The sequence below is a fragment of the Panthera pardus genome, unplaced genomic scaffold (genome assembly GCF_024362965.1).
Source record: "Panthera pardus isolate Hobbes unplaced genomic scaffold, ASM2436296v1 HiC_scaffold_13, whole genome shotgun sequence".
Taxonomy (NCBI): Eukaryota; Metazoa; Chordata; class Mammalia; order Carnivora; family Felidae; genus Panthera; species Panthera pardus.
Genome location: NW_026526688.1, coordinates 189059400 through 189075215, shown reverse-complemented (window position 1 = coordinate 189075215; position 15816 = coordinate 189059400). Strand labels below are relative to the sequence as shown.

Sequence of the window (15816 nt, the reverse complement as noted above, 5' to 3'; positions counted from 1 at the left end):
TCCTAACCTCTGAATGGCTTTTCTTTTTTTGGAATCTTAGCCACACTTGTTTCTCCTTTTACCCTCAAGCCCGATCCTTCTTTGTAGTATCCTTTTCCTTCTTCTCCTCAACTTGCCTTCTTACTGTCAGAATTTCCAGGTCTCAATTCTCATTCTTCTTCTCTTTCCTATATATATTGTTTAAGGGATCTTAGGCAGTCTCCTGGCTTAACTAACACCTACATGCCACAATGCACAAACTTTGAACCCACCCAGTACTCTGCCTTGCAGTCTAGACTAACACATTCAACAATGTGTTTAATTGCTAGTAGCTCAAAATTAGCATATCTAAAACTAGGTTTCTGATCTTCTTCCTAAAGCCTGTCTTTACTACAATATTGTCTACTTAGCAAAAACATAAGCCCATTTTTTTCCAGCTGGTCAAGGGAAAACAACTTGGAACCATCTATAACTCCTCCTTTTTACTCCCACACCTTCTATCTGTCAGCAAGTCCTCGTGAGCTCTGCTTTCAGAACGAATCCTGTATCAGACCACTTTTCCACACCACGACCAATAACACTGTAGGCAAAGGTGTTATTTGTCAAGATGATCTCTTGCCTGGATTACGTTAGTAGTCTATAAATTGGTCCACCTAGACCTTTATCCATCTACAGTTTATGACACACACAATTGCAAGAATTATCCTTTTAAAACGCAAATCAAAGCATGTCATTCCTTTCCCCAATCCCACTGCTGGTCCCATATCATTAAGCCAACGTCTTTATTTTAGCTTCTAAGACCCTATTTGTCTTTTCTCCACCAGATCTGATATCCTCCCCTCTCTCTTCATGGTTTGCTGTGCTCCAGGCCCACAGGCCTCCTTGCTTTTTTCAAACATACCAAACATGCTTCCAGGTCATGGCCTTGAACATTTTTTTTTTTTTTTTTGTCTGGACTGTTCTTCCTCACTTAAATAGATGCATTAATGGATCCTCACTTCAGATTTCCTTATTAATGGATCCTCACTTCAGATTTCCTTATCAGAGCCACCATTCCTGGCCCTCTCATAAGTAGCAAATCCTCTGCCCAACAGCACTGTATGCCCTGAACCTCTTGCCCAACATAATATTTATATCTATTTGGTGTATTGCATATTTACTTATGTACCTATTCATTTATCATTGCCTCAATATAATATAAACTTCATGAGATCAGAGATTCTATTTTGGCCACTGTTGTCTCCCTAACACCTAGAATGGATCCTGGTTATAACAGGTGCTTAATACAGACTTGCAGAATGGATGAATGAACATTCTTGCAATTTTCTTTTTTTTTCTTAAAAAAATTTTTTTTAATGTTTATTTATTTTTGAGAGACAGAGAGAGAGAGACAGAGTGCAAGCAGGGGAGGGGCAGAGAAAGAGGGAGATGCAGAATCTGAAGCAGTTTCCAGGCTCTGAGCTGTCAGCACAAAGCCCAATGCGGGGCTCAAACTCATGAACCATGAGATCATGACCTGAGCCGAAGTCAGACACTTAACTGACTGAACCACCCAGGTGCCCTTATTCTTGCAGTTTTCATCTGGGCTTCACTATCTCTTCGTTTTCAGCCCTTACAGGCTGACTGGATACTAACTGGGTCAGTTCATCAAATGATCCTGGCCATAGTGATTAGCTGAGAGGTCGACATGGGACGTGAGCGAATACAGTAAGAATACTCTGGTGTTTGTGATGGCTGCTGTAAAAGAGGGCCTCTCTTCCCCTGGACTTTAAGTGAGACTGTAGAGTAGGGCTGCTGCTGCAAGATTCCACCTCTTGGAGCCTGAAGAGAAACTACCACATGGACAAGTACTGAGCAAAACCAAGAGACAGAAATTCAGGACCATGACATTCCTTGAGCCCTGAATCCAACTGCTTTCCAAAGTATTGTACTCCTGGACTCTTTAGATTCTGAATCAAATAAGTCTTTTTTTTTTTTTTTTTTTTTTTTTCAAAAAAAGAAAAAAAAAATATCTAGCTCAGAATGGGTTTTCTATCATTTTCAGTCAAGAAAAGTCACAACAGAAATGTCCCAGATTGGGTCAGGTAGTCTTTATAGTGCTTCCATAATATCCTGTAATTTCTATTTTCTCAGCATTAAAAAAAAAAAAAAATTAGATGTACTTTCCTCTTGTCTGTCTTCCTCATCTAGACTATGTCTTAAAATAATATTGTAAATCATTCACTTTTTATGTCCAGTTCCTGAGCTACTAGCTGGTTCATGGTAGATGGTCAATTAAAACTTGCTAAATGAACATTAAAACTATCCAACTGCCCCTAGATAGTATGAGAGACTTTTTTTTTCAATAGGGCTTAACAGTGAATATATTTGTTAGACAAATACCATGTAAAATGGCAAATTAATGTATTTCTTTTGTTTTTTTTTTAAATGTGTGTGTGTGTGTGTGTGTGAGAGTGTGTTTGTATTTTACCAGTCAAACACATACCTCATTTCAATTGCCTTCATCTAAATATGGGATGGTAGAAAGGTGGCAAGATCATATGAAAATTTTGAATCACCACTCTACTTCATGGAAAATAATAAGTGAACTATTTTGCCTTTTCTAGACTCTTCTCTAATAGAGGGATGCACACTCACCAGACTGTAATCAGAGACAAGAAATGAGCATGGTAGTTGGCTTTAATTATGTTATCTTTAGAAAAATCCACTCCTGTATTCATTCTTTTCACAAAAAAATTATTTGATGAACACTTCCTATGACAAAGCACTATATTAGGTACTGTTATGTATTGAACAGTTTCATTCAAAATTTATTTGCTGAATCTCTATCTCTCAATATCTCAGGATACAACTATATTTGGAGATAAATTCTGTAAATGAGTGATTAAATTAAAATGAGGCCTTTAGGATGGGCCCTAATACAATATAGCCAGTATTTTTTTTTTAATGACAGATATTCTTATAAAAAGAGAAAATTTGGGCACAGAGAGAGAGAGAGAGAGAGAGAGAAAGAAAGCGAGAGACCAGGGATGTATACACACATAGGAAAGATAATGAAAGCACACAGCAAGAAGGTAATTATCTACAAGCCAAGAAAAGATGCCTTAGAAAAAAAGCAAAACTTCCAAAACCTTGATCTTGGATTTCTAGCATCCAAAACTGGGAGAAATAAGTTTCTGCTGTTTAAACCACTCAGTCTGTGGTATTTTGCTTCCACAGCCAGAGCAAACCAGTACAGACACTGTGTATGGCGTATATGTTACAAAACAGACAAAAACAAAGCAGACTTCATGTTTTGAGGCTTAAAACATAATTATCAAGAAATACAAATGTCCAAATAATGGTACAATTCTATAGCCACAAACTCAGAAAGGGCGAAGAGGGTGAAACTCCAGGAAGCTATAAAGGCAAAGAGTAAGGGAGCCGGGCCTGGTCAGGGAGTTATCACAGAGAAAATTTGTCGTTGAGAATTTAAAAATGACTGAATGCTACCTAAATGAATTTGGTGGCAGGGCCATGAGAGGAAAAGGAATAGCTTGTGAAAAGGTGCTACTCTAGGACACAGCTCCGTTCACTGGGGGAGTTAAATAAAGGCATATGTGACTCTTTACCACATATGAAAATAGGGAACAGGTCAAAGTTATGTTGACTTTGTAGGCCATATTAAGAACATGGAAATGAGAGGAAAAGCCATTGAGGATACAATCTGATGAAGGAATAATGGTTTTATTTCTAAAGATAAAGGTAGAAGCAGGTTTTTTAATCCTCCCAATGAACTGATACATATACATAACAGACTCACCATTGATAGTGTATTGTTTCAGAGATATTTGGCTGCAAGTAACAGAAATCAGTAATTTATTATGTCACTCATAACAGGAGACCCAGAGCTAGAGTGAGCTATAAGATTGACCAACTCGGTGGTTCAACAATTTATCAGGGAAAAGATTCATTCTACCACTTTGCTCTGCTACTCTCAGTGTTCATTTCATAATTAAACTGACAAAAAAAATGGTTGCTGACCTCATATTCAGTCAAGAACCCATGCACCTGTTCTTCTATTCTCTTAAGAATAACCTAATTCCATGAAGCCTCTCAGCAGACTTTTCTTTATATCCCAAAGGCCAGAGTTACATGGATATTCTTGTTGGATAAAATCAAGGAGGGAGATAGAATTATAACTGGCTTAGACAAATCACTGATGACAGAATGGATGATGGGTCTGTATTACAATGAGTACTACCTACGAGTAAAATAAAAGTAGACCTTAAGATTACATTCCATCCATAATAGATACAGTGGAAACAAATGGAAGGATTTATTCAAGGAGAAAGATAAGAGAGCTCCTTCCTATCCTAGGTAGGCTTCCATGTATAACAACACAGAGAAGGGAGGTTGATTCATCCCTACCATTTGAAGGTTACCAAGAGATTGAGTCTGTCCTGCCTCATTTAATTACATGTGAATCACAGTGAGTCTCAGTAATGGAACCCGCTATTTATCCTGTTGCTTCAAGATAGTTTGGAGAAACGACTTCAGATCCTTTCTTTCTGGGGTTAAACAGTACTAATTCAGAAGACAGCATGGCTAAGCCTTCAAATACCTGGATAACCAGGCATAAGTAATGCACAGATAAACAAGTAAAATATATGGATAAAAATCAAATATAATTTGAATTTTAGATATAATCAACTGCTATCTATTGGAATCAACTGCTATCTATTGAATTGTGTCACCCAAAAATTCATATGTTGAAGCCTTAACACCTAATGTGACTGTAGTTGGAGATAAGGTTTTTATGAAGGGAATTGAGGATAAATGAGGTCATAATGGTGGACCCTCAATGTGATAATTCTGGCGCCCTTAGAAGGAAGGAACACCAGAGCTCTCTCTATATCAGTGCTCATGAAGAGAGGTCACGTGAAGACACAGCAAACTGATAACCACCTACAAGGCAAGAAGAGAGCCCTCACTAGAAATCAAATTTGCCAGCACTTTGACCATGGAATTCTGGCTTCCAGAACTGTTAGAAAATAAATTTGTGTTGTTTAAAGCCACCCTGTCTGTGATTTATTTATTTTTTTTTATGGCAGCCTGAGCTGACTAATATAACAACTTTCAAATAATTGAAGATTAATCAAGTTCATCTGTCAGTTTTAAATCTAATGTCTACAGTCTTTGGTTACTTTGGAGATAAACTCGTAACCAAAGAAAGCCTCATTATGAAGTGGCATTTGCCCAAAGGATTCCAGAGAAGAAGTGTCTTATGATTCCCACACAAAAATAAAGCATCGACCCACTAGGGAAACATAAACAGGCTTATGCCATTTTTTAAAGATAGCTTTGGTTGTGTTGTTGCAAATGTGTCGTTTTGTAAAAGGAAAGGAAAGAGTGGATCAGATAAAGCGCATGAGTAGGATGTTAGAGAAGCCCAAGAAATAAGTGATTGTGGAGAGTTTCAGTTCTGCTTAAGGTATTAAGAAGAACATAGCACCCATGTTCACAACAGAAAAAATCTGATAAAATATAAAGCAGGCTTTTCTATAAAGCTATTGAATCACAGTTGATGCAAAATGCCACAGTAAATTGCTACCAAGAAGAAATGAAATCTTCATAGGTGGACAAACAAGTGCAGAGGTGTCAACCTTGTCACAATAGTGACAAGTGTCTGTTGTGAATGCAGGTGTACAGAGAGGAGGCATGCCTTAGAGAGAATTTACAAGGAGACTTTTAAATGACTTTTAAATGACAGCATGGGTGGCAAGAGAGACTGCTATCTGGAAAGCTCCAAATGCAAAAACAAATACCTCATTTTAACTATCTCCTCCCCAGACGTATTGACGAGGAAATGGCAGAAAAGGTGACAGAACTAGAAATGACCATAGCCTGGAAAACAGTGTGTATGCAGTCTCCCAGTCCTCAGATTCCAGGACTTGCTGAAGAATACTACAAAAGGGAAGCAAAACCAACCAATACTAAACCCCAAACTACTGCCAGCTCCAATTCTGAAAAGGTCAAAAGATTAGCCCCTCTGCAGCTGCTGCCCTGAACGTGGGAGTAAAGCTAAGGGGCAAAGCACAGTCTTTACAATCCTATTTGAAACCAGCGGTGAGCACAACCTAATTCAAGCTTCAGGGGTGGAGGGAGGGATGAATAGTCAGAGAACAGAGGGATTTTAGGGCAGCAAAAATATTCTATATGGTACTATAATGATGGATCCGTGTCATCATACATTTGGTCTGATCTCACAGAATGTACAACACTAAGAGGAAACCATAATGTAAACCATGGACTTTGGGTGATGATGATGTGTCAGTGTCGGTTCATTAGTTTTCAAAAATGCACCACTTTTAGAGAGATGTTAATAACACGGAAACTACTTGTGTGTGGGGGGGGGGGGCGGGTAAGAAGTATGTCAGATATCTCTGTACCTTCCTCTCAATTTTGCTGTGAACTTGAAATTGCTCTAAAAAAATTAAGTCCTTTAAAAAAAATTCAGTCCGGACAAAAGTCAGACAGAGCAGCCCCTCACCTTAGATGCCTGATTAAAGAATGAGATGGCACATCCCAGAGACAGAGATGCAATAATTTAATATCCATTATTCTTTCAGACACACCACATGTTATGCTGCTTTGTGAAAAGATATGAAGAAGTAGAAAAAAAATGGCCCATAATCAAGAGCAAAATTAATCAACAGAAGGAAATTCACAGATAGTTCAGATGGCATAATTAGTCATCAAGGATTTTAAAATGACTGTTATAAAAGTGCTAACTAATTTATAGTATAAAATGAAAAACTATGAATGATTCTAGGAGAGATGTCAAATAATGTAGAATTAAATTGACATTTTGAACTGAAAAGTACAGAATAAGACATAAAAATTTATTAGATTATTTTAACCAAAAAAAAAGATAGAAAAAAGCAGTAGAAACAATTGTTGGACCTAAAGATATATCAGTAGTAATTATCCAAATAAAAGCACACAAGGATATAAGATTAGGGGGAAAAAACCCAAAAAACTAAACAAGGGATTAGAACCCTAAGGAAATGTATTAAATTAGTACACACATGTGTAATCTTTATTCTTGAATAAGAAGATATAAAAGATTTGGCAGAAAAAATATTTAAATAATGGCCAAACACTTTCAAGACTTGATTAAAAATCTCAACTTACAAACCCATAAAGCACAGGAAACACCAAGGAAAATAAGAAGAAAGTCACAGGTGCAGCATAGTCAAATTTTTGAGAACAAATATAAAGAGAAAATTCTAAAAGCAGCCACCAGATAAATAAGACATTATGTATATAGGAAGGGGAGCCAGACATCAATGGAGCACCATCTTTTAAATGTTGAAAATAAAAAAATATATATCAATTTAGAATTCCATATCCAGTGAAAATATACTTTAAAAAAAACAACATATTAAAGAAATATTCAGATAACAGTAAGTTGCAAGAATTCATTCTCAATATACCAACACTACAATTAAAGCTAAAGAGAAGTTTTCAGGCTGAAGTAAGTGAAAACAGACACCAATATCTAGAGTAAGGAATATAGATAGCCAATCACAGTAAATAGGTGGGGAAATGTAAGTACTATATTTTTCCTTTTAGCAAAATCTTAAAAGACAATGACATTTAAAGTAGTAGTAATAATATATTATGTGGTTTATAACATATAGAAATAAAATAAATGGCAGCAATAGTACAAAGAATGAGAGGTAAATGGAAATGTTCTGTAGTAAGGTGGTAATATTATCTGTGAATTGTCATTACGTTAATGCAAAATAGTGTTAAGTTAATGATGCATATTATGATTACAGGGATATTATTAAAATAAGATAAATACATATTATGTATATTTTTATATGTAAATGTATGAAAACAAGATAGCTAAAGAGCTAATAGAGGAAATAAATGGAAAACTAAAAGAAACCAAAGAAAGCTATAATGTTGGATCTGTGACAAAATGCATTTTGTTAATGCTCATAGAATTTTGCAGCACATAAAGTTTATGCAAAGTTAAGAAGTTTGGGTGTTTCTAGAATAGAATGTAGAATGCAACCAAAAAAAAACTAATTATATTACAAATATATGAAACAATCTCACTGAAAACAGAAGATAGAAAAAGTGCTGAACTAAGTTTGAAAATGAATGACATTCGTAAGACGAAAGGCAAAAAGCACTGTATGTTAGCATTGTGCTCTATTGGATATGTTATTTTCCACAGGGGTGTGAATTAAGAAAGAATACTGCTATATATGTATATTATAATCGAATAATTAGCTGTAGATGGTGGAAGAGAGGCACTTTCTCATTGTTGTTGTGGATGCTTACAGATATGCAAGGAAAAGAGGGTAGAATGTTCCATATGTAGTGGATTAGAAATAGAGACATAAGTAGAAATTCATGTTTAGCTTAATGTAGATGTAGATTGTTCCATATATACATTTTTAACATTTTTTTAATGTTGGGACGCTTGGGTGGCTCACTGGGTTAAGCATCTGACTTCAACCCAGGTCATGATCCCGCACCTGGAGCCTGCTTCAGATTCTGGGTCTCCCTCTCTCTTTGCCCCTCCCCTGCTTACACTCTGCCTCTGTCTCCCAAAAATAAACGTTAAACAAATTTTAAAAAAAGAAACAACTTTAAAATTTCTTTAATGTTTATTTATTTTTGAGACAGAGCATGGGTGGGGAGGGGCAGAGAGAGACAGAGACACAGAATCCAAAGCAGGCTCCAGGCTCTGAGCTGTCAGCACAGAGCCCAATGTGGGGCTTAAACCTACGAACCATGAGATTGTGACCTGAACAGAAGTCAGACGCTTAACCCACTGAGCCACCGAAGCACCTCATGACTTAATGCTTTTTTTTTAAATTTTTTAAATGTTTTATTTATTTTTGAGACAGAGACAAATCATGAGTGGGGAAGGGCAGAGAGAGAGGGAGACACAGAATCTGAAGCAGGCTCCAGGCTCTGAGCTGTCGGCACAGAGCCCGACGTGGGGCTCAAAGCCACAAACTGTGAGATCTGAGCCGAGTCAAAGTTGGAAGCTTAACCAACTGAGCAACCCAGACCACCTAAATATTTTTTATATAGGTATATACGTGGATTAGTATTCACACATATATTCCATTGCTTTGTTTCTTTAGAAGGCTCAGAAATATCAACACCCCAGTAGAAATGAGCACATCTAGTACCCAGATGATGGTTACTAATATCACTGTATAAAAAGACACATGATGACATGATGATTAAGGGTATATCAAAGAACACAGAAGCACACTAAAAACGTTCCCAATGGCCAAAAAATTAAGAAATGTAACAATATAGTATTGGATTATTATATAATGTAAAAAATACATATCCAGGGCCCCTGGGTGGCTCAGCCGGTTAAGCGTCGGACTTCGGCTCAGTTCATGATCTCACAGTTCGTGAGTTCGAGCCCCACATCAGGCTCTGTGCTGACAGCTCAGAGCCTGGAGCCTGCTTCGGATTCTGTGTCTCCCTCTCTCTCTGCTCCTCCCCTGCTCATGCTCTGTCTCTCTGTCTCCTTCAAAACTAAATACAAACATTAAAAAAAATTTTTAAAACACATGTTTATAAGTCTTTATTGGTATAAATAAAAGACTGAATAAATTAATAAATGAAAGGGAATAGACAAAAATGTCTGCAGAAGAATTCCAAATAATTTATGTAGATACCGCCCCCTCAAGGAGTGGAAGCATAACTTCCCATTCCTTAAGTGTATACTGGATAGCAACTTCCTTCCAAAGAATATAGTATGGAAACATGTAAGGAAAAGATTAACTTTACACTGCAACACCTGACAAACTACCTCAGCCAGGTGATCAAGGTTAACATCATGTGCTCTTGAATATGACATTTGTGGTGAGCATAGCATAACATAGTGAGAAGTTGAATTACTATGTTGTATTCCTGAAACCAATGTAGCATTGTGTGTCAACTATACTCAAAACAATTTTTTTAAAATATATGACATGATGAAAATGGCACTTCACCTCTTTGATATTCCTGCTAAAGCCCATAACCTCAGTCTAACCATGAATAAAATATCAGACAAATCTCAATTGAGAGGCATTCTATAAAATGATCAATATTCTTTAAAAGTGTCAAAGTCATTAAGGACAAGGAAAGTCTAAGAAAATGTCATAGCCAAGAGGAACCCAAGAAGACAGGACTATTAAATGTAATATGGTTTCCTAGATACAAACCTGAACCAGAAAATAGACTTTATTTTTTTTTAAGTTTATTTGTTTATTTTGAGTGAGTGAGAGAGAGAGAGGGAGAGCAAACGGGGGAGAGGCAGAGAGAGAGAGAGAGAAAGAGAAAATCCCAAACAGGCTCTGTACTGTCATTGCTGAGCCCAACACATGGGAATTGAACCCTGAGATCATGACCTGAGCCAAAATCAAGAGTCAGATGCTAAACCTGCTGAGCCACCCAGGCACTCCTAGGTAAAACATAGTAACTGTGAATAGAGGATAAACTTTAGTTGACAATGATGTATCAATATTAGTTCATTAATTCTAACAAATGTACCTACTAATACAAGATGTTAATAATAGGGGAAACTGAGTTTGAAATATATGACACTCTGTACTATCTTGACAGTTTTTCTGTAAATCTAAAATTCTTCTAAAATAAAAAGTATATCTAAACTTTTTTTTTTTTTAACCATCCAATGAAAGTAGGGTGGGAAGGAGAGAAATAAAGATACAAAGAAAACTGGGTGGGGGCACCTGGGTGGCTCAGTCGGTTGAGCGTCTGACTTTGGCTCAGGTCACGATCTCTCTGTCCCTGAGTTCAAGCCCTGCATGGAGCTCTGTGCTGACGGCTCAGAGCCTGGAGCCTGTTTCAGATTCACTATCTCCCTCTCTTTCTGGCCCTTCCCCACTCATGCTCTAGCTCGCTCTCTCTCTCTCTCTCTCTCTGTCAAATATAAACATTAAAAAATAATTTAAAAAAGAAAGAAAGAAAGAAAGAAAGAAAGAAAGAAAGAAAGAAAGAAAAGAAAACTGGGTGGCCCAGTCAGTTAAGCATCTGACTTTGGCTCAAATCAGGATCTCATGGCTCATGAGTTCAAGCCACGCGTCAGGCTTGCGTGGACAGCTCAGAGCCTGGAGCCTACTTTGGATTCTGCGTCTCACTCTCTCCCTCTCTCAAAAATAAATAAACATTATGGGGCACCTAGGTGGCTCAGTAGGTTGAGTGTCTGAAAATAGCTCAGGTCATGACCTCACAGTTCGTGGGTTCATGCCCCAAGTCGGGATCTGTGCTGACAGCTCAGAGTCTGGGCCTGCTTCAGATTCTGTGTGTGTCTCTCTCTACCCCCTCTCCCACTCGTACTCTGTTTCTATCTCTCAAAAATGAATAAGCACTAAAAAAAATTTTTAATAAAGATTTTAAAAATTTGAGAAATAAAGAAAAAGAAAACATGAGACAAATAGAAAATAAGTAGCAAGATGGGAAAATTAAACCTAATCATGCCAAAATTTACATCTATTATAAATTGGCAAAACAGTATAGAATTGTTGAATCATTATATTGTACGCCTGAAACTAATATAACACTGTATGTTAATAACTTCAAAAAAAAAGAACACAACACTTTAACAGGCAGAAATGCCAATCTTATATGACAATTAAAAAAAAAAGCCAAATATATGCATGAAATTTATGAAAGGTGCACTTTATGTATGAGGGCTTAGACTAAAAGTAAAAGAATGGAAACCATGAAAAGCCATCACATCCTCCTCATAAGAAAGTACCTATGGTTATATTAACATTAAAGTACAGGTAATAATATCACCAGAGATAAAGAAGCATATTTTATTATAATAAAAATATTAATCTCCCAAATGATTTACTATTTCTAAAGGAGTATCCACCTAATTACATGAAGCAGAAACTGATATCGCTAAAGGGAGAAATAAGCAAATCCACAGTCATATGTAGAGATCGTGATAGTCATTTTTCAGTAATTGATGGTATTAGTAGCTAAAAAACAATCAGCAAGTATTCAGAAGATTTGAATTTTAAGTATTTATAAAATACACTCTTTTCTAGTACATATGTAACATTTTGCCAAGATTAATTAAATGCTACTTCATAAAGCAAAATTTATTAATTTTGAAAACCATATGATAATCTCAATATACACAGAAAAATAATTTGATAAAATTAATTAGTTCAGGATTAAAAAAAAAAACTCTCAAACTAAGTATAGAAGGGGATTTACTTCATCTCATAAAGGGTATCTATGAAGTGCCTACAGGTTATGTCATAATTAATGGTGAAATACTGAATATTTCCATTCAAAGTGCAGAAATATATAGAGAACACATATTCCTCCCCCTCTACTCTACACAATACTGGAGGTCTTACCTAGTGCAATAAAGAAATTAACTAAATAGATAAGCAAGCAAAAAGGAAATAAAGAAAAAAGACTTATAATTAACAGATGACATGAATGGGTATATAGAAAATGCAAAAGATTTTTTAAAAACCTATTAGAACTTATAAATAAATTGATCAAGTTGTAGTACACAAGGATGATATAAAAATATTAGTTTTTATGAACAAACAAAAACAGACTCTTAAATACAGAGAACAAACCAGTGGTTGCCAGAGGAAATGTGGGGAGGTTGGTGAAATAGATAAAGAAGATTAAGAGGTACAAGTTTCCAGTTATAAAATACTGAGCTGAAATGTACAGCATAGAGAATATAGTCAAGAATATTTTGATACCATAGTGTGGTGACAGATGGTAACTACACTTACCATAGTGAACACTGAGTAATGTACAGAATTGTCAAATCACTATATTGTACACCTGGAACTAACATAGTATTGTATGTCAGTTCTACTTCAATAATACATATTTAAAAATCAATTGTTTTTACATTGTAACAAAACACAAATGAAAATGTAATTATAATAACATCAAAACATAGTATACCTAACCAAAAATTCAAGGAAAGACAACTAAGATTTCTATAGTAAAAACTACAAAATATTGATGACAGAAGTTGAAAATATGTAAGTGAACAGATATACTGGCTTCATAGTTTGGAAAACCTAATGTTGTTAAGATGGAAATCATCTGCAAATTGATCTATAAATCATGCAATTCCTGTCAATGCTTTTTTTTTTTTTTTGGTAGAAATTGATGAGAAAATTCTAACAATCAAATGGATATTCAAGGAATTCCAAATAGTCAACATCAATTTTGAAAAAGAAGAATATAGTCAAGAAACTAGCACTACTAAAGTTGCATTAAATTTAGAAAAAGTTGGTATTGGTGTAAAGATGAAAATGAATTAAAATAATGTAGTTTTGGGGACACCTATGTGACAGTGGGTTAAGTATCCAACACTTGATTTCAGCTCAGGTCATGATCTCATGGTTTGAGCCAGCATAGGGCTTGCATTAAAGCCCAGACTCTGCTTGGGATTCTCTTTCTCCCTCTCTCTCTGACCCTCCCCTGCTTGCTCTCTCTCTCTCTCTCTCTTTCTCTCAAAATAAATAAATAAACTTTTAAAAAATAATAATGTGGTATTGGACTTCCACTTCCAGCAAACAGAGACCAGATTTACTCTCCTACCCAAAACAAGCAAAACACTAGGGAAAGTCAAGTGAAACATGAGTTTTAAATTCTTGGGACTTCCCTAAGAGAAAGTAAAAGCTGAATTTGGCCTTACTATTGCCCCACTTTACTATTTGAAGAAAGCTTCCAGGCCATTGCACAGTGAGGAAGAAACCAATGGAGACTGCCAGTCCCCCGGAGTTGAAGAGACTATGTCAAGTGTCCAGGGATATCAAGATAACTGGTCTTCAGGGCATAGTGGGGGTCTTCAGTGCACATGCAGAGGATTCCAGAGATCTACAGAGGATCACACCTCAGTCTTTAGCCAAGTACAGATGCCCAAATGCAGATGAGGCCAAAAAAAAAAGAATATTCTTAAAGAAATAGAGGGAACAATACCTGATGTTCACACAGGACACAGACTAGTGCCAGTTCCCACATACCATATATGCATCCTAGAGGGGAAAAAAAGAGTATTAATGAGTATTAAAACAATATAAAAATATCCAGTAGCCAAAGAGGTAAACTTGGTAGTACCTGCCATTTAATGAACAATTAACAGGTATATACAAAGAAGCAGGAAAATACAACCTACGATGAGGGAAAATATTAGTAACTGATAACTGACCACCAAATGGTACAAATGATCAAATTAGCAAAAAAGAGCATTAAAACAGTTATTACAAGTGTGTTTTATACATTCAAGAAGCCAGTAGAAAATGGAGCATGTTAAGTGGAAACATGAAGACCCAGAAATAAAAACTAAAACGTTCAAGATTTTAAAAAATATGCTGCTTTAGATTAACAGCAAATTAGAATTTATGGAAGAAAAAATGAGTGAATTTAAGGCCAAAATAATAGAAGCTGTTCAAAATGAAATGCAGAAAGAACAGTATTGAAAATAGGAACATGGGGTCAGTGACAACTTGAAGCAGCCTACTACACATTGAATTAGAATCCCTGGAGTGAAATAAAGAGAGGAACACAAAAAATGTCTACATTCTCTAAAGTGAGCGAAAAATATGAATCCTCAAGTCTACAAAATAAAATGGAACTGGAGCATAAGAAACTTGAAGTAAACTATATCAAGATGCATCCTAATTAAGTAGTTCGGAAGCAGTGGTAAATCAAGAACCTTAGAATTAGCTTGAGCCAAAAAGATACATTACTTAGAGAAGAGCAAAGATAAGAATGACAAAAGACTTCTCACTAGAAAATGTACAAGCCAGATGATGCAAAACTTTTAAAATACTAAAATAATAGTAATTCTTAACCTAGAAGTCTATGTCTAGCAAAAATATCTTTGAATTACAACAGAAAAATAAAGAGTTTCGCAGACATACAAAAGCTGAAAGGATTTATAACCAGGAAACCTGCACTATATGAAATGTGAAGGAAAGTCCTTCAGGCAGAAAGAAAATTCCATCAGATTGAAATATGGCTTTATATAAAGGACCAGAGAAACTCAGATATGGTAACTGTGTGGTTGAATGTAAAAAAGATTTTCTTTTTAAGATTTGAAGACCTTTTAATGATATTTAGCAGTTTAAAGCAAGATGAATAACAGTGTATTATGGGGTTTATACCATCTGTAGAAGTAAAATACATAACAACAATAGCACAAAGGCCAATAGAAGAAAAATGGAGAAACACCAATTTATGATTCTTTTGTTATATGTGAAATTATAATATCACTTGGAGGTAAAGTATAAACTATCATTTATTATTTATAAACAATAAGTTAAAGATGTATACTAAAAACTTAAAACAAATAATAAAAATTTATAGCTAATAAAGTCATAAAATAAGATAAAATTGAAAATAAGATAAAACAGAATATATAATTAATACAAAAGAAGTTAGGGGGAAAAAAAAAGAAGAAGCCCAAAGAACAATTATGAGAAAAAGGAAACAAATGGATAGATGATAAATGTGTACCCAAACATAGCAGGTATCACATTAAAAATCAATGGTCAAAACACCTTATTTAAAAGTATTTCAGATCAAATGTAACAGCTAGACCCAAGTATACACCGTACATTATCCACAAGAAAACTACCTTAAGTATAAATAAACTGCTTAAGAATAAAAGGATATGTTAACAAATCAAATAATTTAGACAAGGGATGCCTGGGTAGCTTAATCAGTTAAGCATCCAACTTCAGCACATGTCATGATCTTGTGGTTTGGTTTTGAGCCCGAATCGGGCTCTGTGCTGACAGCTTG

At 35.6% G+C, this 15816-nt stretch overlaps 1 long non-coding RNA gene across 1 annotated transcript in view; it reads right to left on the bottom strand.

The window, feature by feature from the left end:
* LOC128776653 (uncharacterized) overlaps positions 1-15816 on the bottom strand; it is a 46964-nt gene that overhangs the window by 6130 nt on the left and 25018 nt on the right. Inside the window, exon 2 of the long non-coding RNA XR_008421827.1 lies at positions 13990-14045. This is a non-coding gene — a long non-coding RNA (uncharacterized LOC128776653). The remainder of the gene's footprint in view (positions 1-13989; positions 14046-15816) is intronic.